Source organism: Lathamus discolor, chromosome 1 (assembly GCF_037157495.1).
Source record: "Lathamus discolor isolate bLatDis1 chromosome 1, bLatDis1.hap1, whole genome shotgun sequence".
NCBI classification, from domain to species: domain Eukaryota; kingdom Metazoa; phylum Chordata; class Aves; order Psittaciformes; family Psittacidae; genus Lathamus; species Lathamus discolor.
In genome coordinates, this window is record NC_088884.1 from 28,708,671 (window position 1) to 28,716,544 (window position 7,874).

A 7,874-nucleotide genomic window follows, 5' to 3' on the forward strand; every position below is an offset into this window, starting at 1 on the left:
AATCACGGGGACAAAGGCAAATAGGTTTCCTGTTTGCACACCAGGACTCCTTCCTGGCACAATTCAAGTCACTCTCCCAGGACGCCTGGCAGGTCAGCTCTCATGTGTGATAGCTTCACCAGCAGTACTGCCTGCAGCAAGCCTGGATCATACAATGTGATGTCCAGTTCATGCACCATCAAGCTCCTGGTCTGCAGGAGTGAATGCTAGCTCTGCCATTCAGCAGCTCAGACCTGCCCATGCTGTCTTGCTTATGCAACCCTGTTTAAATCACGAAGCCTTGCAATGGCTTCTTGGATAGGAGTCAAAAGACAGAGTTTAAATATTAACAAAATAGTCTGCAGTGCACCAGGCAGGCAAGGCTGAGTATGATATTCTGCAACTGGGTTGCATCAGTTTGGAAAAATCTTAGATTTCAATGGCTTTACGTATACAAAATAATGTTTTGTTTTCCAACATGCAGGCAAGAGAAGATATGATCTGTAGGCAAGAGTTGGCAAAAGTAGGTACGATCTGCTGTCCTTAATAAATTCCTTTTTTACCTCATGTGGCTAAATCAAGCTCAGAATTGTCTGTTTTCAGCCTGCAAGGAGTGCTCAGCTGTTTCTGCTTCCCTATGGGTGGACAGGAGGAGGGGAAGGGCTGGGAGCAGGGTGGTTAGGACATCTCCCTGCTCCTCCTCCTTGGAGGGGCTGATTTCTGAGCCCTATGAAGGAGCCTGATGGTGAATCCTGCCAATCCAAACCAAGCTGCAACTGACTTCCCAGTGCTGCTTAAACCAGGCTTTGAGTACATAGTTCAGTATATAAAGGGATGGATAGGCTAGAAAAGCAGAGTGGTTTAATGAAATGAAGTAGTACATGTTTGTGTGGCTGTTTTTCCATGGGCATGTCACAGGACAGACAAAATTTAACCAGGGCTTGTACTGATAGTGACATCAGACTGCAACTGACTCACATTTATCAGATGTACTTAGAAACATGAAGCTCATTTAGAAGCTCATTTCCGGGGTTTTTATTTTAGGCCCGTGCTGAGTCACAAATGAAGTCTTTCCAACAGACCTTGGAAAATATTGCATCATGCAAGTGCAGCCAGTACGTAAACAGTAATTAATTTTTTATCATAAAGGTAGCTAATAAAGAGAATACAGATACCTGAATGCATTTTTCATGAAAGACACTAGATATGAAAAGGTACTACTATATTTATAACGATGAATCCTTAAAAGTTGGTTATAGTTAATGTCTTTGCAAGGGATATAACACAAGTGAAGAATTTCCTCAAACTCTGCAGCACTTTGTAATACAGTTTCAGGTTTGAGCTTTAAGCCCCAGGAATACAAGGGTTTATGGCATTATGAAGAGCAAGCGTTTAATTTCAATTGATAACAAGACTGGATCACCCAAATATGCTCACTCCAAGCACATTGTCTAAGTGACCATTTCTTTTCTTGCAAACATCCTGGGAAATGAGATGGTTGTGTTTGTGGAGCTTCCAGGTGCTGTTGGCCCCATCCCAAGGAGCATTTGCCTCCTTGCCCTTTAGTGAAAGCCCTTCTGGAAATCTTGCTCTTATTTTATCCTCCTTCTGTTTGCTCTAAATTACCTTCTTCTTGACTTTGATAACGGGATGGTAAAAATGAGCAGCTTCCCTTTCCCCTGGCATTCACCAATCCCCCAAATGCTTGTTCTCAAAGGACTTGTGTCAAGGACTACAGTTGTTTTTCCCAATCCCAATGCTGCCCCTTCAAGGCTGACCAGTTCCTTACTGACTTTTATTTTTAGGTGGTTTTTGCATGAAGCTCAATGTGGGGGAGATTCCATTTTTAGTTTCACCCAAAGACCTTTTTCATTTGATGACTCTGCCCAGCACCCCAAGCCCCCTCTGTGACTCAGTGGAAGTGATGCCAGCTATTGAGAAAGAAGCTCGTTTCCTGGAGCAACTATCTTTCCAAGATGGCCTTTATTCTAAACTGATTAGACACAATATATTTAGCTTGTTTGATCTGGCACAACTACAACCTGAAGCAATCTGTGAAGGAGTGATGTAGAGCACCAGTTCCAGCAGCGGGTACTGTGGCCAGGGTCTGTTACCCAGAAGCTGCTGCAGAAGAAGGTCCCTTCACCCCCAGATTGGAGGGTTTTCCCATTGCTGTTAATGCCTGCTGGCTGCAAAAGGGCTTGCACGAGTGGCTTTGGGATTTGTGGCTTTGCATATTTTTATCCCAGCTGGAGGAAGTACAGTTCTTTTTATCAATAATGTTGCAGATAGGAGCCACAATAGTGGCCACTTTGGGATCCAAAATCAACTCTGGGCCTGATTACAGCCCTGGGTGGCCAAGCTATTCAGGCTTGGCACAGGGGGCGAATTACCCTCATTTTTACTGAAGCAGATATAAAAACCAAAAAGGCTGAAACCACAGGCTGTTTGCAAGTCTGAGCTAAGCCACATGAACTGCAAGGCTTCCTGTTGTACAAGCAGAGGCCAAAGTATCAGCTACAACCATCATGCCTGGGGAAGGAACAAAAATAGAAGTCAGGGCTTGGCTGATTGAGAGATGCCGTGGATGAGCACAGGAGTCCTGGAGCTAGTGGGTCTGGGACTGTGAGCACAGAAACACAGACACTGTTCCCTGCTCTTTGTGTCACCAAGTGATAACCGAAAATTCATTCAAATACTCCGTTTGTGGTTGTTTTTTTTTTTTTTTTGCTGGATTTCTCAGATGCATTTCTTGTAAACCTCATCAAGTAAGCAGTGCAGGTATGGAGTGCTACAGCTGGGGTTGTCTCATAGTCCTCAATTACCTGTTTTCTGCTTCTGCCTTCGCCTGAGCAGACAGCATGCCAGGTCAGGCCACCGGCTCATCCGCATTAAGAAATGTCATGGTTTCCCTGTGTCAGTCTACAAAGAAGCAGATAGGAAAGGTATTCAGTGGTATGAATGCAACGCAGGGTACTGTGGGGCTTTTTGGCAGCATTTGTGGATGAGAACGGGAGGGAAGAACAAATTAATTTCTGCTTACAACTGAACTCAGCTCTTGAATTTTCCCTTTAATTTGCCCTGCTCATATTTATGATAACAGTAAATTTAAAGTATATTCAATATTTTGTTTATTGTTACTTTAATTTTTTTTTAGTATGAGGTAAACTTTAAAGAAGTGAAAGTTTATCTCAAAAATTAATGTAATCTACTGATCTTCAGCATGCAGTCTTTGAACCTTCTGCTTTACTGCTAGAAGTAAGAAGAGCAGGCTTTTCTGTGTTAGATTGAAATGTACACTTGAGAGACTTGTATGGGAATGTTTGTGAGCCCACAAATGGAAAAAGTTAAGTATGTTAGCAGTAAATTGAAAGATAAATGAAAAAGAAATCCAAGTATTTCAGTGACAATCCATGGCACTGCAGGAACTGGGAGTCCCTCTCTTAACAATTACCAAACTATTCAAGAAAGTGAAGCTTCTTAAATAATCTGAAACTGTCATGATATAAGAACAAAAGACAAAATGCTTCATATCCCAGCACCAGCTGGTCTGTGAAAATCTAGCAGAAGAGCAGGCTGGTAATAAAAGTGAGTTTAGATTAAAATTCCCAAATCCAGATGTGATTTCAAAGGGTTCTAAAGAGGAGGGTTGTACACACTTGAATAGCTCTGGAACACTTGGAAACAATGTGGGGGATCATAGATCCCAGATCTGCTGGACCGTAGAAACTGCAGCTAGGGCAACCCCTCTGCTAGATGAACCCAGCAATGTGGCTCCATGGGCAAAATCCCATGTCATTTAATTTTGCACATTCTTGCAAAATGAAGCTGAAGCTGATAGGAGCACAAGAACTGACAAGAAACCGGCTGGAATATTGGGAAATACATTTTTCAGTGTAACCTGAGGGAAACTCCAGGCATAATTCACACAGTTTAAGGAATGGCACAGTCTAAAGTATCTGGAGATAATGGAGTATTTTATTGCACTGCTATCTGCAAAGGTACACCACACAGCGAGACCTAGAGCACAAACATAAATGATTACAAGGAGCTGGCTACGACTTTAATGTTTGAATATATTCAAATGTTTCATCAGCTACATAGAAATATCTGCTGCATATTTATTTATATATGTTATTTTTAACAGTACCCTTAAAGGTGTTTCAAAACGGATAAAACAAAGTGTGCTCAGCTGGATAAAGAGGAAATTGGGAACAGTGGCCCGGGCTTGACTAGGTAATGCAGTACCAGCACCTGTTCATAGAAGCTGCTTGTTGTATTCTGCCATGCAGCACTTTGGCCATTTATAATTACTGTTTGGTTTTGATTTCACTTTCATGCCAGTTTGACCTTGTTTCTAATTAACAGAAATACGTTGGGCTTAGTAATTCAGTAATTAGTAATTCAGGTGGTCTTCAAGGTTCATTATCTTGACTGACTTCTGGGGAGGTACAAACTGGATCAAAGTAATGGCCTAGAGATGGAGTCATGGGCAAATAGGCCCACAGTGCTGAGGGGTGGGAATATGGGCTTTTTCTGGCCCAGAAGAGCTGGATGCAGACACTAGTATCAGGCCCCATCCAACACATGAAACAGCACCTGGGCTTCAGTTGACCAGCTCCCTCCAAGAGAGGAATAAACTATGGCTCCCTCTGCCATCCAACTTGCCAGAAGCCCTCTAGGGAAACCCAATGGAGACACCACAGCTTTCCCTGGGGCCAGCATCACATTTCCATGATATTCACACAACAGACCTGCACAATCTCAGCAGGACAGGGCTGCAGTATAAAGCCACAGGCAGCCGGCACCATGGCATCCTAGAGACACGATATACCTAGAATAGGGTTATACATAGCTGCTGCATGCAAGTCTGAGGTGGACAGGACGCCCTGCAACGCCTTTCCTTTAACCTTGGTGGGATGTAGGATGCTTTTACACCCTCACATGGTTGAAAACTGTTTGCAAATGGGTGTCCCACAAGTATCAACTGAGGCAGGTGTTCTTGGAGCCATCCGGAAGTTCAGGGTGGAGAGGCAAGGCTGTCCCATTCCAGCACAGCACAAGCAAGGCTATCTATGCGTCTGCTTTGTTTTCAGATATCTGAACATTCACTACTCTCTGTGTTAAACGTACCTCCGTGCACATGTATGTGTACTGAAGAACAGAACACATCGGACTGTGACACTGGAGATTCCCTGACTCACTCATCACCACAGGAGAAGCTCTGTGATTGTGCATCATCCATCACTGTGATTACTAGCCTGGCTGAGCCTCAATTAGTGTGTTGCTATATTCAGCCACAGTGTAAGCATACAGTTAAATGCTGAATCCACAAGTCTAATCTGGTCGGTTGTCTCTAATGTGAGACATCTCTTAAGAAATTCATTTGCTTCATGACATTACGAGACAGGCAGCTTTAAATAAAAACAAAGGAACTACTTCTGTCTTCAGCAAAATATGGAAAGTTTGTAAGAGTGAAAATGACATTAATGTTGGACTTCTTATCCAGTGAAGCACAAAGCCCAGATTTTAATGTTGGAAGAGGAGGATGACAGAACTCTCCCTCATCTGAAAGGCAATGAGCAGGATTTAGTGTTTGTGCTCTTTACGGTGTAATAATGCACATCATGTAAATGCCCATCATCCAGGCCAAAATTGCTGGCTTTCAGGGCACAAGAACCCTGAAGTCCATAATTAAATGGAATTAAAATGAAGAAATGAAATCAGTGTGAATAAAAAGTGAGAAGGATGTGAACATGGCACAATAACCCTTTTACTCAAAATTTTCAGCTCCTCTGCACAATACAGTGCTGTAAGAGCATTGGGTGTGCCAGCTTATTGTGTGCTCTCTACAAAGGAGTGATAACCTTCAATGACCCACACCCTAGCAGGGTGTTTTCTCTTCCTGAGTCACTAAGCAAAATTCAGACCCTCTTTTTCTGCAAAAAAAAATGAGCAATCCAGAAATATGATTGTTGATAGCACTGACCTTCCCTTCCTGCCCAACCTCACTGCCCTCGCCAGTCTTACGTTAACTGCTTCACACTTGCTTAACTAAACTCACTCATCCTCACTCACACTTCATGCGTCACCACTGAATGTGACCTAGTAGCATGGCTGATTTGGTTTGTGATTCAGGGTATTAGAAAGAGAAACTTGCTGTAAAAAATCCAAGGTACTAGAGAGTATGAGAAGCTGGAAGTGAAACAACATTATGTTTCTTAGCATAATGTTAGGCATTATGCAGACTTAGGCATCAGTGTCCTAAGTCCGTGAGCACAAGGGACACCTCTGCTTTTTCACCTCTCAGGGCCAACCAGTTTTCCTTTTATTTCTTGGAAGTCCCCAGTAGGGGCTTCCTCAGGATGTCATCCACAGGCTGTGGTCTCCAAGATGGGAGCAAGGAACTGAGATCCACCAGTGGTGCATGCCCAAACTAACTACCACGCTGCTGAGCAAAACTTACTTCTTTTACCCACTGAGCTGCCCAAGTAGAGCAGAGTGTCATGTTTGAAAGGGCTGAAAGAACTTGGGTTTGGGGTGTTTTGCTCTAGAAACATCACAGCAGATAGTGTTGTGAATGGTATTTTCCTTGAAGGTTTTGGGCAGAACCTGGCAGCAGGGTGACCAGCTGGGCAGCAGAAGACAGGTCATGGCCAGAAAGCTACATGACAACAGAAGCTTTATACAGCACGTGGTGAAGGAAAACATTGGGAAACACTAGAAATCTGCACAGGCTGATGATGTCATCCACATTCTCAGCCAGCTAATCTCCCAGTATCAATACTGGTGTTTATTTAACACTAAAAAAAGATGTGGAGCTCTTCACAAAACAAGTAAAATGCATCTCTGGCAGAACTGTTTTCTTCTTTCTCTGTGAAAAATAGCTTCTTTCTGCAGCTGTAAGCCACTCAGACAATTTATTACTGCTTTATCTCCCTCCAGTCATTTGTTCTTCCCTCTGCATCTTGGCCAGGGCTGGAGGCAGCACACATAAAGCCCTTCAGAGCAAAACTCGCCAAGCGGCTTTCAAGAGCTGTGGTGGTTTTCAGCTCCCTTGAAAGCAAGAGGAAGCTGAGGGTACTTCAGACTTGGCAAAGGATCAGGCTGTGACTGCTTTACAGCACTGAAAGAAAGAGGCTTTCTGAGAGAGAGCAATAAGAAATTCTCATTCCTTCCTCTTCGCCCTGCCTCTGCAGAAAATGCCACACTTTCCCAGCTGGCTAATGCTGTTTAGCTGGTGTCTAAGCACCTGGTGTAAAGAGATGAGGGCTTTGCACAGCTGAAGTTCTGCAGTGTGAGATAAAGACAGCCTGCCTCCTGTATGACCCTTGTGCATGAAACCTCTTCTGCACTACCAGGAGAAAATCATGTTCTTAACATTACCACTGCAAACAGAAAGGCCAAAGTGTTTTACTCCCTTTAACACTCCATGTAGCACCTTAATGCTTCAGTGAATTAGTGGAAATAATCCAAGAGTAAAGCACTTACAGGTGGATGAAGATAAAACATTTCATTAGAGCTTCATTTAGAGATCCTGCGTTTAAACCTAGTCCTAAAGAAGCTGTCCTGCTCTTCTACATTGCAGCTTCTCATGGTGTATCCCCAACACAAAAAACTAGGAGTACGTTCGACACTTCAAAGGGGTTTGAAGCACTTCATGCCTGCACTTTGAGGAGGGAACTTCAAAGCTCTGTTTAATTGCTTTCTGGTTTGAGGTGTTCTACATCTTTTTAAATGTTTGTTATTTTAATGGTAAAAGTAATTTCTGTGTCAGTTTTACAAACTACAGCAAATCCCTTAAGCCTAACAGCAGTTAGGGGTTACTTAATAGGGGTTTGCTGTCACGGAGAAAGTACTTTGGACAATTTAGGAGCTGACCTAGGATCTTCACT